The 27,500-nt window shown below is 40.7% G+C and overlaps 1 long non-coding RNA gene across 1 annotated transcript in view; it reads right to left on the bottom strand.

The window, feature by feature from the left end:
• Positions 1-12,945: 12,945 nt before the first annotated feature.
• LOC147030904 (uncharacterized) overlaps positions 12,946-27,500 on the bottom strand; it is a 146,719-nt gene continuing 132,164 nt past the window's right edge. Inside the window, exon 4 of the long non-coding RNA XR_015056564.1 lies at positions 12,946-14,318. This is a non-coding gene — a long non-coding RNA (uncharacterized LOC147030904). The remainder of the gene's footprint in view (positions 14,319-27,500) is intronic.

Below are 27,500 nucleotides of genomic sequence, written 5' to 3'. Positions count from 1 at the left end.
AACCACTCGCTCAGGGTGACGGAGCATGAACCACTCGTTCAGGGTGATGAAACACAAACCACTTGCTCAGGGTGAAGGAGCACGAACCACTCGCTCAGGGTGGTGGAGCACGAACCACTCGCTCAGGGTGACGGAGCATGAACCACTCGCTCAGGGTGACGGAGCATGAACTGCTTGCTCAGGGTGACGAAGCATGAACCACTCGATCAGGGTGATGGAGCACGAACCACTCGATCAGGGTGACGGAGCATGAACCACTCGATCAGGGTGACGGAGCACGAACTGCTTGCTCAGGGTGACGGAGCACGAACCGCTCACTCAGGGTGATGGAGCATTAACCATTCGCTCTGAATGACGTGGCGCAGCAAAGGCGTCGCATCGAGTGAACAATTTGCTCAGAACGACATAACGCGGTACCATTGTCAACAATGTGCGCTCAGCGTGGCTTAATCACTCATGCAAGCACTCCAATTAAATGTTGATAAAAATGAAATGGACCAATTAAATGGTAGAAATAAATATTCCAGAAATTCCCCCATTTTGCCTGCTCGTCTGTGCATGTGTCATGTGGTACATCGGTTCACGACCCATGCAAACATTATCACACTTTTTAAAAAAAACGTCGGGTTTTCACCAGATTTGCTTTGATTCCCTATATAGCACCTCGCAAAACCATGGAAAATATAGACATAGATCTGGCAGACGCTATGGATAGGCAGTCCCTCAGAGGGACATGACACGAGGTCTGGCAGTGATGCATAAAATCATAAAGCTCAATGAAGCTGGTTAATTTTGTTACGTTCCTAAAATCGCTGGGCCCGGATATATTGTTCACTCAATATAATTATCCAAACACCAGAAAAGACAAGTTTAATGCTTTGGAACTTTCACATTTTCTTGTGTATGTATGGAGGAGGGAACAGAGCTTTGCCTGCTAAAAGTAAACAGGTATAATCGGAATAGTAATAAGACTCATTATTTCTTTAAATTATCAGATTTCACAACAGATTTCAACAATTATTTCGTCCGGATGATATCCGATCCTAAAATGCAATATAATATTTTGATAATATACCTTAATTAGTCATTAAGAGTCGATCGTGGAAAATCGTATCATATAATGCATGAAATTGCTCCAAGCTCCTAATTAGTAAACTACAGTACTGACAAAAGAGATGTATTCAGCAATTCGTAGCTATGATGAACAGGCATTCAATATGAATGAGGAAAGTGAAAAAAAACAACTTTGTAGTTATGAAATTCTTAAAGCCTCTTCCAAGTCAAGGCATAGTTGAGCAGGCCAAAAAACACGGCGGCTTCAGACCACAGCAGGTTACCCATGAAACGCCTTTAGACCCAGAGAGCAAGGTGGCCAAGGATCGCCTGATGAAGGATAGAATTAAATAATGCCGTTAATTATCTTCAAAAGGGGTGTTTCAATGAACCCAAACACTCAAATTTCACTCTTGCACTTCCTTTTATTGTAATAAGCCTTTATTGGAATATGATTGATATATATATATATATATATATATATATATATATATATATATATATATATATATATATATATATATATATATATATATATATATGTCTTCTTCTTCTTCTTCTTCTTCTTTCTGCTGCTCCCGTTAGGGGTCGCCACAGCGGATCATCCGTATGATCCGCATAGTGATTTGGCACATGTTTTACGCCGGATGCCCTTCCTGACACAACCCTGGTCGCCTCTTCCGACACAGGGATAAGGTACACCTATTTTAACTGGGGTATACACCGGCCCAGTATACTGGTACTCATTTCGCCAACCTCGGAAGGATGACAGGCTGAGTCAACCCCCTGGTGTATTAATTCAGTGGCTCAACGGGGCTTGAACTCAGGACCTTTTGGATCCCAAGCCACTGCCCTAACCACTGCGTCAACACCAGGCTTTATGTATATATGTATATATGTATATATGTATATATGTATATATGTATATATGTATATATGTATATATGTATATATATATATGTATATATGTATATATATATATATATATATGTATATATATATATATATATATATATATATATATATATATATATATATATATATATATATATATCGTTAATAATTAATTCACCCCGAACTGTGATTGGTGAAGACACCAGACTGAGTTCCATCACAGCTATTGTTGCACGATCTGGGACCAACAAGTGCCATCTGCCACATGGACACATTGTCTTTCACCCTTTCCAATCACAACCAGGAAGCATCACCATTATTTTTAGTGGTCAGGAGTTCTATGAAGACGATTAATTTCTCCAACCTGTGTGAACGCCATGATAATACCATCATAATGATTCATGACTGCAGCCCCAGAAGGGCCTCTTGCAGTGCAAAGATGCCAAGATAAAATGTTGTCACCAAGCAGATGAAAAGTGCAGGGCAAAATCGACTAGTTTTAAGGGCGAAACAAGTGGGTTTTGCAATGCAAAAAACTGTGTGTGTGTATGTGTGTGTGTGTGTGTGTGTGTGTGTGTATGTGTGTGTGTGTGTGTGTGTGTGTGTGTGTGTGTGTGTGTATGTGTGTATGTGTGTATGTATGTATATAATATATATTTCTTAATACTGTCAGACCCCGCTATTTGTGGATTTGTTATTCGCGGACCCCGCATATGCACGGTTTATTAATGCGACCTGTTTTGACATTCGCGGCCCTGTGCTTCATGTATTCACGTGTTTTTTCACTTCCGCCACCAAAGGTGAAGGACCTTATGTTTTCACCCCTTTCTGGTTGTTACTTACGAAATCTAAAGATTTCGTAAGTATATTGATGACTTCCGTTTCTGTTTGTTTGTTTGTTTGTTTGTTTGAAGGCACGATAACTCGAGAACAGAAGAAGCTACGAATGTCAAATTACACCACGTCATTCAGGAGGGTGATGGCAAGTGCTGATTAGATTTTGGTCAAAATCGGTCAAAGGTCAAGGTCACAGTGAGGTCAAACATTCGATTTTTGATGGTTTTGTGCAGAATCATCGTAGAAACTTCTGGTTTGCTTCGCTACCTTCTCTCGAGACAGCTTTTATTAGACAAGGTCAGAGGTCAAGTTGATGATTTCGTAAGTACCAGTCTATGACTGCTTGTTACTTACGAAATCTAAAGATTTCATAAGTATATTGATGCCTTCCGTTTCTGTTTGTTTGTTTGTTTGTTTGTAGGCACGCTAACTCGAGAACGGAAGAAGCTACCAATGTCAAATTACACCACGTGATTCAGGAGGGTGATGGCTTGTGCTGATTAGATTTTGGTCAAAATCGGTCAAAGATCAAGGTCTCGGTGAGGTCAAATATTCGATTTTTGATGGTTTGGTACAGACAACTCGAGAACGGAGGAAGCTACCAATGTCAAATTACACCACGTGATTCAGGAGGCTGATGGCTAGTGCTGATTAGATTTTGGTCAAAATTGGTCAAAGGTCAAGGTCACAGTGAGGTCAAACATCCAAAAAATAACTCGAGAATGGAAGAAGCTTCCAATGTCGAATTACACCACGTGATTCAAGACGGTGATGGCTAGCGCTGATTAGATTTTAGTCAAAATCGGTCAAAGGTCAAGGTCACAGTGAGGTCAAACATCCAAAACATTCGATTTTTGATGGTTTGATACAGAATCATCGAAGAAACCTCTGGTTTGCGTCGCTACCTTCTCGAGAGACAGCTTTTATTAGACAAGGTCAGAGGTCAAGTTGACGATTTCGTAAGTACCAGTCTATGACTGCTTGTTTGTTTGTTTGTGTGCAGGATATCTCAAAAAGTTTAGGATGGATTCGTACAAAACTTGGTGTACAATGTACATGTCGGGTGTGTGACAAGGAAGAATTGATTCAATCTTGGTGAAGATCCGAATCTGGATCCAGATACGAGAATTATTTAATTTTAAAAGTGATTCTTCACCATTGAGAGATAGGGCCAAAACTATATATAGCATGATGTTTGAAAAATGTAATGGGCCCGATATGTTCTTATGGGTCAGGCATTGTGTGGTGAAGGTATGCTCGCCACCAAGTGCCCTTCTAGTTTTTTCATGCTCTCACAGCAATATTTGCGGTTTTTCGTGGATGTATTTGTGAGTATATTGATTTATTTATTTTTGCATTTTTGAAGGTGCATTCGTGTTTTGTTCTTTTTTAATTTTCATGGTTTTTTTGTTTTGTTATGTTCCTGTTTTTCACACTTTTTCACGTTTTCACAGAGTTTTTTTCCCCTCTTTTCGAGGGCATATTTGTGGTTTTTTCATGTTTGTGATTTTTTGTGTGGGTGTATATGTGTTTTTTCTTTTACTCATGAATCACTAACTGCCAGCAACCTGTCCCCCCTTTTTCCATTGAAACAATGCCCCACTATTCAAGATCGTGTCCCCTGCGAATAGCGGGGTCCGACAGCAAATTTTAAAATATATTTTTCCACGTAATATATTATATATATATATATATATATACATATATATATATATATATATATATATATATATATATATATATATATATATATATAAAAATATATTTATACACACACCTACAAATATATTTTAATAAACAGGAATAAATTCCAGTGTGGGGCTCGTTTGAAAAAATTGTGACTCAAAGCAGGACTTAAACCCAAACACCTCTTCACTTAAGCAGTGACAGCCCACTGAGTCGTTGGTATATCCTCAGGAATTTGGCAAACTTACATTGCAAGCGTGTCGATTTTGGATCGGCATTACTATATGTGGGAGAATTACATGCTTCACCAGTGGGTCACTCAGCTAGCTCAAATGGCAGAGCACTGGTAGGGTTCACCAGAGGACCTGGGTTTGATTCCTGGTTTGAGCATGTCATGTTCCCACATATACATATTATGTGTGTTTGCCTGTACATTTATACAATTACATGGATGCATAATACATATATACCACCACAATTTTGTGAGAGATGCCATTTTATTGCAAGAAAGGTGAAGAAAAAAAGACATTATCACAAAGCTAATTACAAGTACTTTGCCTCAAGACCAAGCACACTGTCATGTATTGCTTGTCAAATTAATACCCATACACTGTGCCTTGAACCGCCGTTGTGATCGGACGAAATGAAAATAAAGTACAACTCATTCGTGGTGGATATATTTGTATTGTGTTGTGTCACTGCTGTTGCAGAATCCGTATTGCAGAGTATATGGATAAAGATATCCTGCGATGAACAAGGTAACCTCTTTAAAACATGATGCAGGTAACATTTTATATGCCTTCAGAAAACATTACAAACACAACCGCATGAGGAATATGCCTGTGTCATCATGTAATGTAACTAACTCATGATTAAAATTGGATCATTGCTCATCGATGGCAAGAACAATAAGTAATGACTGATGCACAAACAATGAGAAACTCTAAAAAAATTTTTTTTAAAAACCCATCAATACACATCAGCATTTGTATTTGAATTTTTTCTCCAAATTAATTACATCGTACACTCAACTGATACAAGTAGGAAAAAAAAAAACACTGGAGATTTACCTCCTATGTGGAGGAGGAACATTACCTGGAAGGTAACCCTAATATCCCAGATGTGCCACCATCCAGCTCAGAAACTCGGGAGAGCAGATTGATCAATATCTTAGTTGCACGAATCATAGCAATTACTGTTAAAAACAGTCAAACACAAAAACATCAAATCAAATCAAAACAAACGATATTTATGTGAGGAAGCCAAAAATCGTACAATCATATAAAACAGTGATCAGGATGAAATATATGAGATCAGGAGTCAGAGCATATTTACGGTAAAGGTTTGACCATTACATTCCAGCATGGTTACAGACCCGATGAAATTCAAACACATACAATTGTCGCACGGTTTTATGTTGAGGATGACAAAAGTTCTCAAGGACAAAATATTTCCCACCTTGCAGTTCCTGGAAATTCTTGTAAAATTGTAAAATTCAAACATACAATCATCGAGAAGTTTTAAATATTACTCCAACTTAACAACATAAGCTCACCATTATGAAGACGTGCTCCCCAGTTCACAATTTCAATGTTGAATGGCAATAAAGAATGACAACGAAGGAGAATGGAAGCTGTTAACAAAAAAGCACCGAAGGCCCAATCACGTCGCTCACCCGTAATTGGAGGGAACAGCCAATTAATGGAGGAACCCGAGTTGGGTTTGAAACTGCAAAGTGCTTTCCTTGTGTGGCTTTTCTTGGTTGCTTTACACACACACACACACACACACACACACACACACACACACACACACACACACACACACACACACACACACACACACACACACACACACACACACACACACACACACACACACACACACACACACACACACACACACACACACACACACACACACACACACACACACGTACCCATCCCCAGTGATGGGAAAAGTTCAAGTTAATCTATTAATTTAAATTATTTCGTGGACTTAAAATAAATGTTAATTGTGTTGCACTCTTGATTTCACTCAGAGCAAAGCTCTGAGCTTCTTATTGTACCCACCACAAAATGGTGGTGCAACATCGGGTGGCGGAGGATGGATTTGTCTAAAAAAACAAGAGTGTAAAATGTCCTGCTTGTGAAATAAAATTTCGCATCAACATTTTTCATGCCTGTTCTCCCATAATTGCAAAAGTGAATGTTGAGCTTTGCTTGCGTGTGCAGCTTTTCTTTTCAAACGCAAACTTGCCACAATAAACGGGAGACAGATGAGCACACAGGCAGACACCACAGTTCCCAATATACATATACATATACATCTACATATATACTCTACTCGAAGTAGAGAGTCTGGGAGGACGGTGGTTCAAACCCGGCCGAGTTACACTAAAGACTTAAATAATGGCACTGATTGGGAACCGGGAACCTGGAACTTGAACTGGGCACTCTGCATGCAATTGTGCGAGCATGGCCTTTTTTGGGCCGCTGTTCACCAAAAGGTTATATCAGACAGATTGCAAAAGAAAGAACATTAAAAAGGGATTTAATGGAGAAGAGGTGTTAGAGACAAACATGAGGGAGGGAAGATGACAGCTTTCTTTGCAAATATTGATGCATAATCCTTTATCACAATTACATTCAACCCTCGATTCTTTCTCTGCGACTGGACTGGACAGCATCAGCTCACGTGTTCTAAAAATCTGCTCTGCTGCTCTTGCACTTCCTCTTTCTGCTCTTTTCACCATCAATTGCAATGGGTCATCACCAATCTGCTTGGAAATCCAATAACATCACTACACGACATAACGAGCTAACCAGAGAGTTGGTGTCAAAGCCACCCAATGCTCACCTGTTTATACATTTATCGTTTTTAAAAGACTAGTCTCATAATATTTTTTATAAAGCATTGCAGTGAAGTCTGATCCAAATAATTTTAAAGCAGTATATGTATTTGTATATTGTAATCAGTAAAAAATAGTGAGGTCGATAAGAACATTAGAAAGGAAATAACTTGCACCAAAAACTTTAACATTTCCATGCTCATGCTGACGCTGATGCTCACGCCGGGGGTATCGCTATCGCTCTCTGTTCTTCGAACACGCGAGCTAAAAAGGAGCGAAAACGGATTCCCTCAAGGACAGACCTATCAGCTTACTTTCAGTCATCAGCAAGGTCATGGAATCCATCATCGCTCGCAGTTGATATGAAAACCTTCCATTTCTGCAACAACCTCATCTCAGATCATCAGCTTGGTTTCAGACCAGGTCACTCCACCTTGGACATGATGCTTCTACTCACCCAACAATGGATGGAGGCCCTCTATCTCAGACAGTCTCTTTCTTGTGGAATGGATGTCGGCCCGATAAGGACATAGTTATTTAAGGATCTGCCATTCGTCCATTGATTCCATTAGCATGTATTCAGTAGTGGGTTGAGGGCGTTCGCTTTGTTTTATTATTGACAGATTTTTCCTTCTGTTTCCTCCTTGTGCCATTGTTTCTCAATAAATCTGACGTGGTCTCGGGTGAATTTTGATTGCCTTCATTTGGTGGTTTGAATCAGTCTCGTTAAAGGTTGATTTGTCACACTCTCCGTACCACTAGACGACTGCGTCATGTGGCCTTCGGGTTTGCATTCAATACACCTCAATATGAACTCCGTTTGTCGCACGCCGGACATCAAGGCGGTGCACAAGTTCTTGCCATGTTCAGCTCACCATGTTTGTGTTTTTTCTTTGCAGAGGATACAGTGACCTCAACAATTTATATGACCATGTTGGAAGGATTTTCCTTCCCACAGATTGAAGACCTGCAACCCGACATCATTTTTCAACAGGACGGGGCTCCCCCTCATTGGACCTCAGTCACTAGAGCCATCCTAAATGAAAAATTCCCAGCCCGCTGAATTGGCTGAGACAGACCAACCACCTGGCCCCCACCGTCACCAGACATAACCCCCCCCCCTGATTTTCTTTTCTGTGGGGGTTTGTCAAAGATGTTGTCTACAACACCAAGGTGGCAAATCTGCAGGATCTTCGTTCTTGGATCATAGCTGCATGCACACTGATGTACGCAAACATGCTGAGCCGAACATGGCAAGAACTTGTGCACCGCCTTGATGTCCTGCCTGCATCAAATGGAGATCACATTGAAGTGTATTTGTGGTGTGCACAAAACCATATGAGTTTCTGTGTCATACAAACCAAAGGGTATCATCGCATCATTTGTGGTTCTAAATATATTAACAACCAAAGTTGTCCGGGTCTTTTTGGAACACCCTGTATATTCTTCTGTGTAAATATAATAATAAATTTTGTGCTGCAGGTCAATTATAGAACCCGAATGTCATTATGAATAATGTTAGTAAATCCTTTTGGGTATGAACCAGGCAAACTCAATGTCATAAATTCATGTTAAATGCATATTAAGCAAGCAAAATGTTTGAAATGTTGTACTTGGGCCCAGGGTTTGGACACTGTGCAGGGCTTAGATAATAAATAAATCAATCAAAGTTCATAATGTCGAAGTACTAGTCCATGGGCCCAGGCATATATCGGTACCATCTGGGAAACCAAACTTTAGGGCTACTAAGTTATTGGTAGGGACTATATGATTATTTCAATATGTGATAACCGTTCCAGAAGAGCAGCTTAGTGTATGTATTTTGCATTTTTACCATTTTACCATTCTGAGATATTGACGTTTTGGGGGAAAATCACACAATGGACTATTGACACATCCCATGAAGGTAATATCATTCAATAACAGCTCAGGATATCCAGATTTGTTTGCCTTTTCGCTTTCATTATGCGGAGGGTGGGTACATTCCAGAGATGATAACTACCAATAAGCTGCCAGTCTGCAATGGTTATCACATCAAAATATGATATATATATATATATATATATATATATATATATATATATATATATATATATATATATATATATATATATATATACACCAATTCAAAAATCATAACTAGGATTGGTTTCCTGAGATGATACCGACAAGTGGAATTTCTGGCCTGGGCCCATGGACTATACAGTAAACTGTTAAATAGAGGGTTTGAAAGTCACGGGTTTTGACAAATCGCAGGCAACCTCTTCTGTACTGATTTAGTTATCGCGGGGTTCAATTTCAGCCAATCATGGTTTTTGAGCTGAGTTGTGATTGTTATATTCCAACACAAATCTTTTGTTGTTTCTCGTCCACCATTAATAATGACACTGAAGCTTAAAACTATGGAGAAAAGTGATGATTGTTCACAGCTTCGTCTTTAAACATATAATTTGACTTTACGCATATATAACTGTAAATCAGCAGTGTTGCTGCGGTGCAGGTGGTAACTGAGACATGCAGTGTGCTTACAGTACTGCACAGTACCTACAGTATCTCCGCATCAACACTGGTTCAATGTAATCTTCCGTGGATTCATCATTTTTTTTGTTTTCGGTTATTATTGCCCTGAATGATTTTTTAACATGGCTTCCCAAGAGGAAAACTGTTGTTCATGGTGAACCAAGTGCAAAAAAGTCAAGGAAAGTGATGTCTTTGACTCAGAAACTGAAGGTTTTGGATAAGGTTGGTTGAGAGTGCATTCATATTATTTAATTGCTAACTTCGGAGCTGCAGAACGATTTACAAAAGAAACGCATGCCGGATTCCAAAAGGAAACTATTGAAGAGATTATGGTAATAGGGGAGGAATGGTCGGGGCTTTGGAGCTGGCAGAATGGTCTAGACTATGAGGTATGCACACTCACCTCGAAGCCATCTGGGATGGGTTTGAATCCTGACGCAGCTATAAATTGTGATCCTATAAACTATTAAAAAAAAAAAAAAAAATATATATATATATATATATATATATATATATGTAAGCTATAAACAGTGTTTCACAGGCAGGGTGATTCATCAATGTGTGTGCATCTGCCGACATTAGTTGGTGGATGTGAAGGACCTCAAGGTGTCCTTTGCGAAGAGTCGACCAGTTATCGCCGGCACCCTGAACAAATTCCAAATTCCTGGCTTAACTACTGCTGGGAAAGGCAATGGCAAACCATCCAGAATAACCCTTGCTGAAGGCCCTGTCACACCTTGACGTTTTTGCCAGCGTATGCCGAGATATGAAAAATTTGGCGAATACGCTGGCACACGTCGACTATGTTATGGGTAAGTTTTGTCTACGTTAAGAGCACGCTGAAGCACGCTGAAGCACGCTGGCATACGTCGTAGTACGCCGAGCTCGACGACAAATTTTAAGCATGCTCAAAATTTTTCGTCGTATGCCAGCGTATGACTCACACGTTCCGCATACACTGGCCATAAGTTGTAGGCAGATAATGCGATCGTTGACACACGTCGACACACGTTACTCATAAGTCGAAACACGTTGAGGTAATGTTTAGCGTGCCCAAAACTTATTTCTAACCGATGAGTAACGTGCTTTGAACCTATGTGTAACGTATCTCAAACGCATATTGATGTATGTCGACGTATTTGACGTCTTTCGGACAACCACAGAACGTACTGAACATGTTTCTAACTTACAGCTACCGTATAATGGCATATTGGCAGCGTTTAGGGGAATTGGTATATAAAAATGGGCTTCACAGGAGGAACCCGTCAGTGTTCCAGACTCCATGGTTTTTATTTTTTTGTTTGGTTTTTTTTTCTTTGGCATGACGGTGATGTTGACACTTCGATTTCTAGTGCAGTTATGATTTAAATCGTTGAGCGGCAGCCTTTTAATAGGCTACGCCACGTGATCGTCGGCGATACTCTGCCGCGCTATGCATAAATTAGACTATCGTTGGGCATGCGTTGTGAACGCCGCCAACATGCTAAGCATTTGGTGATATAAGTTATCTATAAGTTATCGAAACGTTCTGTGTACATTACTAATACGTTATGCATACGTCCAACTCGTTATTATATGCCCAAAACTGAAAAAAAACATCAATAGTTCAGCATACGCCAGCGTTTTACATACATTTTGATATGTTGCCATACGCTTGCTAAAACGTCAAGGTGTGACAGGGCCTTCACAGGAGGAACCCGTCAATGTTCCAGACTCCATGGTTTTTTTTTTTGTTTTTTTTCTTCGGCATGACGGTGATGTTGACACTTCGATGTCTAGTGCGGTTATGATTTGAATCGTCGAGCGGCAACCTATTAATAGGCTACGCCACGTGATCGTCGGTGATACTCTGCCGCGCTATGCATAAGTTAGACTATCGTTGGGCATGCGTTGTGAACGCCGACAACATGCTAAGCATTTGGTGATATAAGTTATCTATAAATTATCGAAACGTTCTGTGTACATTACTAACACGTTATGCATACGTCCAACTCGTTAATATACGCCCAAAACTGAAAAAAAACATCAATAGTTCAGCGTACGCCAGCGTTTTAGATCAATTTTGATACATTGCCATACGCTGGCTAAAACGTCAAGGTGTGACAGGGCCCTGAGGAAGGTGTGTTGGTAGCACCGATGATCTGTGAAAATGAGAGAGAGAGAGAGAGAGAGAGAGAGAGAGAGAGAGAGAGAGAGAGAGAGAGAGAGAGAGAGAGAGAGAGAGAGAGAGAGAGAGAGAGAGAGAGAGAGAGAGAGAGAGAGAGAGAGAGAGAGAGAGAGAGATACAGAAGTGAAGGGCAATGTTTAATCTGCCTCAACACAGCAGGAGACTTCATCGTTAACCCAATTTGTATTTATTTTACATGTTTATTTCAATTGTGATGTGTTTATTTTTGGCTACCACCAACCTTCCTCTATATTTTCTTGAAACGCAAAAACCTATCCCCCTTATTCCCCTCGGAAATTGGTTTTAACTATCATGGTTTTCAATATAGCATCATTTTTCAGGAACATAACCCCCACGATATTGAAGGGTTTACTGTACAAAGGTGGTCATATAAAGTTAAGTCTTGACGTCCTTTAAAATTATTTTGATTGCTGTGGGATATGATCTAAAGAATAAAGTAGAATCAAATTAGCTATGATTACCATCTTAATCTGCTGATTGCGTGATCATTTTCCCCAGACATGTTTGTTATTGGGCACAGCTGAGCCGCCGATGCAATGCCACCCTCTCTTTCTTTTCTCAACCTCAATGCAGTGCTGCTTTGATCATAAAAATGCAAATAATTTTCAATTTAGCTGAAATGTTAGACCCAGGAATTACTGTTTATGAAAGGTATGGGATTGTCAACATCCACAAGTGAGTGCTGGCAGAAGGGACAGATTACTTAGTTCCCCATCAAAGGACAACCTCATAAGACCTGTTTCTGCTCTTTTGAAGTATTTTTCTCCTCGATTAGTATATGTTATTTGGGAAATATGGGAAATACTGGGAATATTTTGCTCTTCTACTTTCCGTAACCTCCACCAAACTCATCCCATACATTGAATAATTGTTAGCAAATCAACAACAACAAAAAATCCTTTTTCATTGCATTTTTTTTTTAATGTTTGAGAATGAGTAATAAAATCCCATAAAGGAAGTTCAGGTGTACAAGGAAGGTGGGCAAAAACGGAATATTTCCTGCTTGATTTGAATCTGGTGTGTAAACAGACCAGTGTGGGTGGGAAGGGGACATTGTCATGATGCATGGCCCAGGGCCTAGATGGTGCTTGTATAAATGATGTTGGCAGATTGCAATGTAAAAATGTTTTCAAGCAGAAATGGTGATCGCTTGGTGCACTGTTTAATTATCAAATGCAAAAATACGATGCACTAGTTTCTGGTGGTTGAAGAAAGTGATGAGCATCATCATTTCACAACTTTGTTTTCACTTGCTTCGTTCCTATAACCTCCTTTCACATATCATGCATTTGTATGGCGATCTTTCCAAGTGAACACAAAATTTGATTAAAACAGTGGCTGCCCTTCAGAGCTGAAATTGGCTGTTCATATGTTGCGTGCGAACTTCTGGTTGTGTCAAGTTGATCATAGTGTAGGAGCTGGTGCCCGCGCAGCAAATTCTGAGATAGCAAGCGGTTTAACCTGGTTTCAAGGGATATCCAAGAAGATCACACCACCTGGTGCTCACGGTATAGGGCAGCAATATGTAATATTATTACAGTGCCAGCGATGACTCACCTATTATTCATCAAAAGACAACATGGGATCTGTAATGTCCACCAATTAATACTAGCAGACAGGTCTCGAGCTCAACATCCCTCCGAGGAACGGTGCCTTTGTGATGCAATGCTCTTCCTGTGAAGCACCAAGCTCGTATTGTTGGAGATGGTTATTAGAGGGGGTCCGAATGCAGCATGTTCATCAACTCTATATGTTCGACTATCAGATATCTATTATTCTTACTGCTTATTGCAGGATTTACGGTGACCTAAGCAATTTACCAAAAAGCATTTTATCATTTGATACAGCAGGACACTGCCAATAACTGCAGCTATATCGTTTGAAAAGGATCAATTGTGCAGCAGTGCGACAACGATTGATGCATTAAGGCATATCGGGCAACATCACTTCCTACACAGGCACCATGGTCCATTTTCAGCGTCCCTGGCCTCTCGTTAATATTGCAAAGAGTTCATAGGTTAATGGAGTAGGATAGCGCTGGGTATCAGCATTAACTCGATATCCACCCTCTCGCATCTATTGATATCCGAAGCTCGGAGAGTGGCCCAAACATTGAATTTTGCCTGAAATAAGATATTGGCTCGTGGAGTCACCTTAAAATTCGGGGCATAATAAACATTGTGGATTGAATGGCACAGCAAGCATTTATTGGTGGACTTACCAACAAGGACACTTGTTCGCCCATGAGCTGGGATGTTGTTCATGTTTCACATATTCTTTGGCAGCGACCTGCATCATGCCACATGAAATACGTATATGGATTAAAAGAACAATCTTTCGAAATTTCTGCAAGTGTACCACCTATGGATCTGAGAGATAAGCTAGATCTGATGGTTAACTTCAAAATACATTCAATACTTCCTCAGCGGCAAAGTGTTATGGGAATGCACTCAGGCACGCACGCATCCAGCGAACAAAACACACAATCCGGTGTGACCTCCACACAAGAACACTGAAGGCAGACAACCTTTGCTCACTTAAAATAGAGTTTGTTCAAACAAAGAATACCTGCAATGTCTGGAACACTTTAGCAACACAAATTGCTTATCATTCCAATTCAATTTAAGACCATACCTGCTGATGCTTTCAAGCTGTTGCAACAGAACCGATGACGTCATAAAGCTTTATTTATCAGCATGAGCAAGTTTCCCGTGCCCACATAGGATTCAAAACGAGGTGGGAATGGAGGTAGCAAAAAAGAAAATGGCGTCTTCTGTCATCGATCCGGCAAGCTGGGAGCAACAATTTGCATTTATTGCCACATCTGATGCAATATAAATTCTCGAATGGTGACGAGGTTCTCCATTTGAAAATGTTTGTTTAATACAAGTAGCTTTGTGATGCTGAGGGACCGTAATAAAAAAAATTGTATTGGCGTCAAAGTCAGTGACCGTTTGCAAATTAATAGTCAGATATTTCAGATATAAATACTGAACTAACATTGTGACAGCATTCAAAATCATTATAACGCATTTGGTATATCGCACTTAATTTGGGAAAGTGACACCCTCGTGAGAATTGTTTTAAAGCAAAAAAACCGAAGAAAAAACAAAGGGCAAAAAACAAGCTCAAATGAGCTAAGATCCTCGTCCTCTTAATGATGACGTCATAAAAACGAATATGACGTCATTGTGATGTATCAGGTTTGCGATAAATTATCTGTGCTAATGCCTGGCTTCATTCCCGCAAACAAAATCCAAACGGCTTGCCTAGCTTCGGAGATAATGGTGTAGGCGATTTCCATTAGCGGCGATATTATGACGTCAACTTTTTTTCTAGGAAGAATTTCCAAAATCGGAGATGGTTTCTGCCTGCACGTGGGCCTTCTGCATATACATGGCAAGTTTCACGAAGATCTGATGAAAACTCTGGGTTGTGAAACAAAAAATGTAAAAAAAATAGGAATGACGTCATAAAAATTGATATGACATCATAGTGATGTATCATATGTGCGGTAATTCATCTCTGCTAATGCCCTGTTCGAGTCCCGCAAACATAATTCAAAAAGCTTGCCTGGTTTCGGAGGTAATTTTTTAGGCGATTTCCATTAGCGGAGATATTTTGACGTCATAACTTTTTTTTCTCGGAGGAATTTTCAAAATCGGAGATGGTTACTGTCTGCGCAGGGTATTTTTACATCTACCTGCCAAGTTTCAGGAAGTTTCGATGAAAACTGTAGGCTGTGAAACAAAAAAGTCCACAAGAAGAAGATGAAGAACAACAACGTGAGTAAGACTTAGAGATCCTCCACGAGGATCAAAAAAAAAAACAACAATAATAATAGCTGGCATTCAGGAAAAAAAAAAACATCTTAAGCTTGTAATTGCAGATAAGAATATGGATTAGTTAGTAATAAGAAGCCAACTTGTTTCATGTGCTGGGCATGAAATGGTGATCCATTACAGCAGTGCTGATACTGGCTTTTGTTGTTTTATTTTTATAACAGATGCCACCCTCCCACTCCAACCCCTCATTTCCCCATACTGCTGTGCTACAGATAATTAATGAAAACGGAATAATTTCTCCATTTTTCTTTCCTCCACTGTAAATTCCTAAATGCCCAAGAAAGGCCACAGGCAATTATGACTTGACAGTCAATCTGGTTGCACCAGATGCCTTGGAATGTTTCACTTCCAAAATGATATACTCCGAGGAGCTGAATTTACATATGTTCTTCTGAGTTGTCAGGAATTTTAACACTTTTATTTTTTATATCTGATTAACATTTGAATGACAATTAAAAAAGAAAAAGATGTGAGTTTGCCGGAAACATGAAATATGATGCTGAGTCATGTGTGAAATTGATACTTGAATCTGTCGAGAATATCAGAGCTTCTTTGAAAGAAGTAGTACACGCGCTCTTACGGGAGTGGCAGGAAGGGTCGTGTGTTTTTATCCTCTCTGGGGTATATAGATTACATTCGGTCAAGGCTCGGGTCTGTTAGTCTGTGGGGTACATGATAAGCATACCCTGTACCGCCTCAAGAACGTTGGGTTTCCTCCTTTTCAGTTTAGTGGTAAACAGCAGTTGCAACTGTTTAAAAAGGTAATCATAAGTATCTGTGGCTTATAATATTTTCACTTCTGGTAGGGGTGCCCAATAAAACGCCACGATAAGCTATTTACACAAGTTAACACGGCGTTTGGCCACGGAGGAAAAAACGCTTGAGGAGAGGGGATATTATTAATGTTAATGTTGTTTTGTAACAACATTAATATTATGCTATTATCATGAATTTTGTTATTACTTTTGTTTTTAGAAGTGGCCTTGGAAAAACTCCACAATTCACTATCTTAACACAGTTATACACCTTAACACGGATTTCAGGCAGACAACCCTCTTGGGTAGGGGGAAAATTAAGTTGCTGAAACCTCCATCATGTGACCCTTAGTCCTCCTGTCAAGTTTGATTGAGATTGGATAAATAACAACTGAATGTATTGCGGTCAGACAGACACTAAATTGTGTATTATATTGTGATGGAATATGCCACATGACTCGACAAAAGTTGCGTACCATAACAGATGATTAAAATAAATAAATACAAGCATTAAACTGCTCAAAGAAACAGACTTGAAGTGCAGATATTGGAATACAAATACAACCCAGAAGTTGTGGGTTTGAAATCCAGCCGAAACAGCAGAATTAAGGATTTGGATTCTTAGCTTCAGGAAGCTAAGGATTCTAATCTGATTACTTCAATTAACTTGTGTGGGCTAGTTTGCGGTTCATCATTTGGCTGTTAATCCCAGTGTGGTTAAAATAGCAGGATCGTGGGAAATTGGGGTCACTACCTCATAGGAGGCTTCATAAAACCCACTGCCGGATCACCGAAGCTACCGCTCGGGTTTCCATCCTGCTCGTCGGACGATCTGGACGGAGCATAAGATTCTCGTTTGAGATATCTGTACACCGAAAAACCGAAGTAAAGATCTATTCTGCTTTCCTGGTCTCTTTTGACGATCCATCACAAAATTGGTGGTAGTGCTGGTCGAGGATTTGACCTCGAGCCCACCAGGTGGTCCGCCATAATATTGGTTCATCAGGATTTTGATCGAGTCACTGGTCCGAATCCAGCGACCTAAACACCATTATTCCTTTCCCCTGTTGCAGGAGGTCATTCTGAAGGACTGTGGGTTTGACCCTTCTCCTGGACTCGCACCATGAAAAAAAAACCCATGCATAATAAGCACAAATAAAACAATGCAACGAAAAAATTTACAAAGGGTCATCCATTTGTGACGTATCTATAATAATAAATGAGTGTGTCAGTCAGTATGTCTCCACCATAACTCCAAAACCGTGAAACCTAATTGCCTGAAACTTTGCCTGCACACCAAGGGAACTCTGAGGAAGTGCAGGAATGAAAACTGGGTGCTTGGGTAAATTTAAACACCCCTTTTGAAGACGATTAAATATAAAACCAGAAACAGGCTTACTTTTAGTCAGCCTGCGTTCAGTTCGCTCACCTCAGGGTCTTGATGCACCATTTTGTCCGCTCAGCTCAAACATGCCTTGCCTTGGAACAGATTGGTTTCTGAATGATAAAGCTTCATACCTATGAATCGCTTTTTAAATCTTTCATCGCTAAATACTTATGCCTATGAATTGCTGGATACATCACAATGCTTTAAAAAAGCCCAGAGACGCCAGTGTTCTTGCTTTTATTTAATTCCCGCACATGCGATAAGCTCTAGAATCTCTTAACGTGAGCCAAGTTTCAAAATTTTAACTGCAGAATTGACCTGAGCAGCAGTTCCGACTGCTAAAAAAAAAGGTGTTCATTTGTCCAATTCGCACATTGTTTGGCACTCCAGACGTCTACGGGTGGTGTTCAGTACGACTGATGGCTAATCGCTTGCCAAGCAAACTGTTCCTTATGAACCATGTTGTTGGAGTGCTTGCTTAAATACTTAAGCCACTTGGTGAGTACTCTACATGCTAGGTTACATGTGTGCAGTGCACGAGTTTCATCGGCACGCAGACTAAACTCGCACCCGGGTCCGTGATGTGTGGTGCCGTGGTGGAGGTTGTGCAGCCGTCTCATGAACCGTGTGCTTCAGCACGCCGAGAATGGATGTGTTGCGGCACCGAAGCCAAGGAGAATGTGCAGTGCAGTTGTGGAGAAAGATGAGCATGCCGGTGAGAATTTGTGCACGTTGCAAGTCAAAGGATGAGTATATTGCCGGTGTGCATGCTTGGTGAGCATGGACCATGAGGAGGTTGGAGAAATGTGTACGGGGGGCTATTAAGGACTAACGGTTTAGTTTTGAATTTGAAGCGGCTTCCCCAGGGTTTAGCATGCACAAATCTGACTCGGAGTGAGCTGACCGGAGGGGTGCAAAGGTCGCTGCATGAGCAAGCATGCATGCATGCAGGCCTGTGCCAGGTAGAGAGCAAAGGTTTTAAATGCTCCTGCCAAGTTTTATATGGAACCCAGCAGTTAAAAGGAAAATGTTGCAGTTTGGGTGCATTTTATCACCCTTGTATGCTGCCTTCCCTTTCCCTCTCCTCGTGCTGCCTTCCTTTCCTTTCCATCACACTGCCTTCCCTTTCCATCACATTGCCTTCCCCTCCCATCATGCTGCATTCCCCCCTCTCACACTGCCTTCCCTCCACCCCCTCATGCTGCCTTCTCCTCCCCTTACACTGCCTTCCTTTCCCATCCCCCTCACACTACCTCCCCCCCAAAAATCCCTCCACCATCATACAACTCTCCAGAGGTCAAAAAGAGGAAGGGGTGTCAAAAAATGTGGAATTGGACAAATGAACACTTATTTTTTTTAGCAGTTAGAACTGCTGCAAGAATCAATTCAGCAATTTAAAATTTGTTTGATGTTAAGAGATTCTATAGAGCTTATCGCATTTTAGTTGTAAAATGTGTTTGAAATTTAAATAAAGGCACAAACAATGATGTGGGTTTTTTAGGCGATTGAAGGAAAACGCCCTTCCTTCCCTTCCTCTCTCCCCTCACACAAACCTCCTCCCGAAGCCCCCCCCCCCACCACCATACAACTCTCCAGAGGTCGAAAAGAGGAAGGGGTGGAATTGGACAAATTAACACTTTTTTAGCAGACAGAACTGCTGCTAGGATCAATTCCACAATTTAAATTTTGAAATTTGGCTCAGGTTAAGAGATTCTATGGAGCTTATCACATTTTAGTTGTAAAATGTGTGCGGAAATTAAATAAAGGCATAGACACTGGTGTGGGTTTTTCGGTGATTGAAGGAAAACGCCCTTCCTTTCCTTCCACTATCCTCACACTGACCTCCTCACAAAGCCTCTCTCCCCTCCACTCTCCATGGACGTTTCCGGGCAGTATTTAGTTTGACCCATTTGAACGTGCTGTATTAAAGTACCCCATTTTGTTCAATCCTGTAATAATGCCAGCAGATGGGACTTTCCCTCCCCTCTCACCCCCTGCTTCCCCTCAAGTCCCCCTACAAAATGCAAGTCGAATCACCCCCCCCCCCACAATTTTCTCCTCAAGTGCCATTATCCAATGCAAAGTGAGAACCCCCACCCCCCCATTCTCCTCTCAAGTCCCCCTCTCGAACGCAAGTCCAGGACACCCCGTTCCCCTACCCACTCCCCCCTTCCACTCCTCTCTACACCATCCTCCTCGCTCCCACTCCCCTTCCGGAGTGTTTAGCGATGTGTGGTGAGGCATCACCCCCCTCCCTTCCTAGTTCCCCCTTTCTCTCCCCTCATCACTCCCTCACCACTTCTTGCTCCTCCTACTCATTAGCCCCACTTCTCTTCACTCCTCCCTCCCTCTCCTTCCTCTCTCTCATTTCCTTCCCTCCTGCCCCATCCCTCTTCTCTCTCCACCCTCTTTATCTCGCCCCCTCTGAATATCTATCTATAATTCCAGCAATGTGTGTGTGTGTGTGTGTGTGTGTGTGTGTGTGTGTGTGTGTGTGTGTGTGTGTGTGTGTGTGTGTGTGTGTGTGTGTGTGTGTGTGACCGCTGTTTCTCGAAAACCTCTGGTCCGATCTAATTGAAACTTGCCAGGTAGCTATATTGCTGGGGACCTGAGGATGTGCCTTTTCAAGGTTTGATATTAATCGGACAAGTGCTTCCCAAGTTACGGCCATTTATTTACCAAACCAATGGGAGGACACGTTGTTGTGTGGGCGTGGCCGATGGGGAAGGGAAGCACAGCTACGTTCCCCATTACGGGTTACAACGTACGGGCTTCCGGAGAGTGATGACTTCGTGTATTCTCATAATTTCTCGATTTCTTATGCGCATTTATAGATAAACACAATGCCCCAAGTTATGATCATTTTCATATTAGACGGTGTATAAATTTCGGGAACATCAGACTGCTGGTATGCTCCCAACCAGGAAGTAATTTTTTTCTCTCTCTTCTCTTCTCTTTTTGTTTTTCCTTGCCACGACATTGCGAAAAGGTAAAATACGTTGGCGGTAATTGAATAATTGGGTATTAAAAATAAATTGCGAATAATCGTAACTGCGAATAATATCGAACTTCCGGGTCACGCACGACGGGCACGTGAGAGTGAAGAAACGGCCTGTGTGGTTTATTTATTTATTATTATTAATTTTTTTATTATTATTTATTTATTTATTTTTATGGGCACATACTAGTAATATTCCAATCAGCAAAGTGATGGGTTGTATTTGCTTGTGCATAATATGGCAGACTTTTGTCTCCCCCCACACACTCTACCCCATCTGTACATACCCCTCCCCTTCTCTTCCTCCACTCCCATCTCCTTCCAAACTCCTTTCCCTTTTCTCCCCATTCTCTCACACCCACCTGATGTTCTTTTTAAAAATCTATTAATTTAAATTAAAATATTAATTTAACAATATAATTTAATGTTAATCATACAAATTCAAAATAGCAGGCCACTCCTCAATTTATAATCTCTGAAATTAGTACACTCGTGGTCCCGTTGGTCCATTGGACCAAATGTAAAAGGATGTAGGGATGTTACTCCAGAAAGCATGAAAACAAGGTAGAGATGCTCACGAGAAATGATCATGTGAAACCATCCCGACATCTTTCTTTGAATAATGGTTGTCCACAGAAAGGACACTTGCTGTGTCTGTTTTATATCACACATGTTATTTACACACACACACACACACACACACACACACACACACACACACACACACACACACACACACACACACACACACACACACACACACACACACACACCGGTAGACAGAGCCAATTTAACATTCAACCAAGGGCAGCACACATTGATACATTACCCTGACCTTGGAACACCGTTTGACGGTTTTTACCTGGGTTGGGATTCGAACACAGGCTGCACAATTTAGAGGCAAATGTGCATACCTCGAAGCCTTACATGAGGTATGCTAGCCGAGAGGTATGCATACTCACCTCCAAGCTGTCTATTTTTGTGTTTGAATCCAGACCCAGGTAAAATTACAATGTGAAACCATTCCAACATATTTCTTTGAATAATGGTTGTGCCAACAAATGATACTGTACGTGTGTGTGTGTGTGTGTGTGTGTGTGTGTGTGTGTGTGTGTGTGTGTGTGTGTGTGTGTGTGTGTGTGTGTGTGTGTGTGTGTGTGTGTGTGTGTGTGTGTGTGTGTGTGTGTGTGTGTGTGTGTGTGTATATGTGTGTGTGTGTTAGTTAACTGTTTAATATTTCACTGGTCAAATTCATACATGGAAGCAATCAACATAGACGATATCATTGCAGATTGATTCAGCGATTGACAGGGAGAAAACATTCTTCAAAGAAAGCAAGGATGGTTTCACATGATCATTTGTTGTGACCATTCCAACCTTGTTACATGCTTTTTGGCATACCATCCCAACATCCTTTTATAATAGGGATAAATAAAATGTGTGTAAATAACATGTGATATAACACAGACACAGCAAGTGTCCTTTCTGTGGACAATCATTATTCAAAGAAAGATGTGGGGATGGTTTCACATGATCATTTCTCGTGAGCATCTCGACCTTGTTTTCATGCTTTCTGGAGTAACATCCCAACATCCTTTTATTATAAGGATGTTTTTTTCTTAAATTAATTTAGTTCCTAATTTTATTGCTTTCTTATGACTCGTACTACCGTGGATCGGCTCGCCACACGTTGTTCCCGGTACAGAGATTTACTTTACAGATTTGCTGTGTTGTCATGATTTACACCAATCACAATACCAACATTTCTTTTGTACAAATTAATTTGTCATATTGGTGATATTATATTTATTTGTAATGTCATCAAAAAGGTCCAAGTGGTCTAAAGCTCTAAATGGTCAAGGGTTCAAGCTGTCTAATCTATCTGAAGGTTGATAGGGGTCTGGATGGGGTTTAGGTCGAAGGGGTCGAAAGGAACTTGAAGGGCTGTAAAGGTGTTTTGGTGTCTTCTGGGTCCTCTCGGTCTTTGGGGTATTTTTGGTCCTTTTGGGTCATTTGGGTCGTCTGGGTCTTTTGGGTCTTCAGGTCTTTTGAGTCTTCTGGGACTTTTGGGTCATCTGGGTCTTTTGGCCTTCAAGGTATTTTGGGTCCTCGGGATATTTTGGGTCCTTGAGGACTTTTGGGTCATCTCGGTGTTTTGGGTTTGTGGGGTCTTTTTGGTCCTTGTGGACTTTTGGGTCTTCAGAGTCATTTGACTCCTCTGGGTCTTCAGAGTATTTTTGGTCTTAAAGGGTCTTCAACGCTCAATAGGTACATTCCTTTAGTACGTAATTAATAGACATATGTGTATGACGTTCAAGCAGTATATAATTAATAGACATGTAGTCACATGGCTTCATGGACGACTTCACGGCTTCACGGACGGACGGGCTGACCGATTTTCATATCTATATATATATATATATATATATATATATATATATATATATATATATATATATATATATATATATATATATATATATATATATGTATGTATGTATATATATATGTATGTATATATATATATATATATATATATACATACATATATATACATACATACACAGATTCTTTGTATTTCCATGTCACAGCAAATAGATACTGGATCTTAAAGTTCAACTTTAACACGATCTTGTAATGTGGTTAATTCATGGTGAGGTTCGATTTCGCCGAGTTTGAACCCCAACAATAACAGGAACCATTCATGTCTGATTTTGAAAGTCTCAAGTCTGAGTGCTTACGTCCAAAGTCTGAGATCTTCTATCCTGAGTTTTAATCATGGTCCGAGCTTGACAACAGTTTTGCATAATTTATAACAACCTTGATAAATGAATAGATCTCCGTGATGCCTATTTGTCAGCATTTAAATATTGTAGATGTTTTTTTCAGTCCTCCCTAGAAACTAAGACCGAACATCATCATCAGTAAATAATTATTTTATTCACTGCTGAAAAAACCCCTATTCACTGGTCCACCAACCATTATGTTTTTGGTGTCAGTTGCCACGCTCGCCCAACAGGCTGATGCATGAACCTCCATAATTACCGCTTCAGCTGCATGAATGACGATGACATGAAGGGCTTGCGAGGCGCAGGAGGTTGTACTTTCAGTGTCTTTGCTAAAGGCAACCAGTCCCTTCTTGTCGGTGCAATGTCAGTGCATATGATTAATTTTTGTGCAGGTGTTTGGCCACTTTAAGCAATCTTTTTCCTCCATAATTTGGAGACTGTTAAGCATTGTTGATGAAAACAAAATCTCCTGTCTTGGATGCTTCAGTTTTTACTATACAAGGATCTCAAGTAGTCTTACAAAATAGTCTTATGGATTGGCTGAATTAGATGACCTTTCATGGTGTAGACTGGTGAAAGTTTTATATTTTGAACACGAATCGGAAAACAAACCTGTTGTTTAGAAGTACTTTGGCTCTGAAATCGTCCTGATCGTACATGTGCAGAGAGGAGTGAGAAAATATTTTTAGTGTGTCTGCATGTCTGGCAATAAAAACAAAACTGAAAATCATTCCAAACAGGAAACTTCTTGTTTTTCATGACATCATAAATGGCACAAACAACAGGCATGGATAACTAATGTGACGTGTTAAATGAGGTGGTGTAAAAGACGCTGCATCAACGGTGCTCAACTTCCGAATTTTATTTTTTGTACAACCATCAAAATCTATATTTTATTTCAATTGATTCATACACTTGAACACTGCAGAAAACAAGTCACATTTTTGTCACTTTCAAAAACCCTTAGTTTATCTTAAGGTAGTAGGTTGTAGACAGCAACTGCTCAGGGTAGTACTACCGTCCTGACTTTGGAGCGTTAAAGTGGTGCCTGGAACCATCTTACATTTCTTCTGATCTGTGTCAGTATTGCTGGTCTTACTTTCTGTCTCACTCAAACTCGAGCTACCGGACTAGCTTTAATATCTCTTTCTTGCAAACAAACATCACACACTTTTCTTACTCACTTATTTTCACTCCTCACTTTACATTCTCTCTTTTTTTCTCTCTTTATTTAAGGCATGGCCTCGATGAGGACTATTTAGTCCATGACTGGAGCCTTCAATATAAAAATAAAAAATAAAAAAAATCAGTACTTGGACAAAATATTACAGCATTTTACATCATGGAGACCAACCAAATTTGCTGCTCGCCGACCCCGCAAATGTCCTTTTTAAAAAAAAATCAAGACTGCGTGGGGTAAGGTGTTCTATGAACTCTCCAAGTTGTTCTTGATTTGTTCTACTTTTCCGTTTGAATGTGCCCCATTTAACCCGACGGAGTTGATCGCGGTCAGTTCAATGGTCGAAGACGGCAATTGAAGGCCTGGTTGTTGATCGTATTCCTGGTTATTGAGGACCTCAATACCAGCACATTAAAGGTCCTGGTTTTATGCTCACTTCTGATTTTCATGGATTTATTACACTGTGGGATTGAATTTGAGAAAACCTGCCATCCTGGCACAGCCTTGATCGGTACTCCATTTTGCATCACAATTTAAGACATAATTTTATTTGTTTTTTTTGATCCACTGCTACGACTTGTTTCAAAATCGGGATGATTTTGCAGCACTATTTGGGACTTTGCATTTGGGACATTTGGGACTCTTTACATTGGACCATAGAGCTAGTTGTTTAGTTTGCAACGTGGTTCTGGTTCATAAATGTCTCTCGATATTTCGCGAAAACAAAAGGCCAATGCGTTCTCGTACCCTGGCTAAAATTCCTGTCTGGACAATCCGTGGGATAGTTAAGATGTGAGCTGGCTGTTTGGTTGAATGATTAAGTACATGTTTCTTTCTCCACTGACTGGTGTGCATTACCGTATATTGCTGCAGGCTGTCATTCTTGGTAAGCGTGGCGAGTATGCCAAACAACCCTCAACATGTTGAGGCTCTCTTTCTCCCTCAAACCCTGTGAGTTGAAGAAAGTTATTGTCCTCCAATCAACTGAAATAAGCTGGTTTTTGGTGGTTTGTAAAGGGACACGATTGTGTAAGTTACGTTACTAAAGGGTAAGGAAGGGGGTTAGCACGCAGAAGATAAGTTAATGGACACATTACTTTCAAGGGGTGTGGATACGTTTCACAGATGAAGAGCCAAATCACTTCCTCCTCTGTTTGTTTCCTTTTACATCGTTGTGTAAACCTCAAAAGACAATCACAGTCGACAATGAGAATCCAACTAAATGTTCAAGAAAAAAAAAGATGAGCAGCGAATGAGTGGCATGCATTGGGAGCCGACAGATGGGAACAGCATGCAAAGGCATTTAAGTGTTCTTCATAAGACTCAGCTGTTAAGTGAGTCTGTCGTTTTTCACACCAATAATCCGTAGGATCAACTCACCGTCTCACCTGGGTAATAATGTCGAAAACGTGTATGGACAAAAATGGCCTTCAACTTTCGCTGAACCCCTCTCTCTATTTATCGAGTGCAGCCTGTGGCTGGTGGTTGCATCATTGGTTGGGACGCGGCTATGCCGCTGATGGAGTGTCCCCCTTACCAGTACACTGGTGTTCATTTTGCCGACCTCGGAAAGATGACAGGCTGAGTCAACCTCCTGGTGTATTTTAATTGAGTGGCCAACAGGGATTGAACTCAGGACCATAGGATCCCAAGCTGCCACCCGAACCACTAAGCCAACACCAGGCTTGCTGAACCCCTGAAACCAATGCGATACTCCCTTTGCAATTGCATTGATGATACCCTGAAGGAGAGTGAAGGCAACCACAAAGTTTGCGTTCAACACCAAGTGGTCCAACCGGTCCAGGGTCTGGAGCTACACCAACTGAATACAGTGCACACTAATTTTCAGAAGCAACGTTTGTTTTAAGCAGTTTTCTGCAATACTTTTCTCGATGGTTTATTATATTATATAACAAGTATTTTTTTTCAGGTATAACCGTGCAATGGGGGAGTCAATGTAGGTATCATGGTGTTACAATACATGATGTTGTGAGATTTTGAAAAATTCAATTACAGTCAGCCTGCAGCAATTAAACTTTAGGATAGCTAAGAGGTAGCCCACTTGCCTTTGAACTGTCTCATCTGCATTCAACTGTTGGGAAACCTGTCCTGGAGAAGATTGCAATCCAGCTGTCACATCTATACTCGCATTTGCTTGTAGGCATTAAAGATTCTCTGGTCCCTTTTGAAACGAGTAGGCCATCACATGGACAAATTCTAAATTCCTATCCCAGCAAAGGGCCTCTTTGGCAGCACCTTGCATTGAAATAATGACTAAACCTGTCCAGCGTGAAGGCTCAACGACGTCAACGCTTTCACATTCGACTTCAACGAGTTCAAAGTCCCGTTGTTCGCTGAATTAACACCAGGGGGTTGACTCAGCCTGACATCCTGCCGAGGTCAGCAAAATGAGTACCAGTGTAGCAGCCAAAATGCTGCACACGAAGGGAAGTGGTATTGATGGATTGATTAAATCTGGTATTGGTGTGGCGCACGCATGATGGGCCGAATGGCCTC

The sequence above is a fragment of the Eptatretus burgeri genome, chromosome 3, assembly GCF_056783735.1.
Source record: "Eptatretus burgeri isolate ZD-2024b chromosome 3, Ebu_testis_v1, whole genome shotgun sequence".
NCBI classification, from domain to species: domain Eukaryota; kingdom Metazoa; phylum Chordata; class Myxini; order Myxiniformes; family Myxinidae; genus Eptatretus; species Eptatretus burgeri.
This window is presented reverse-complemented; position numbering and strand designations above follow the sequence as displayed.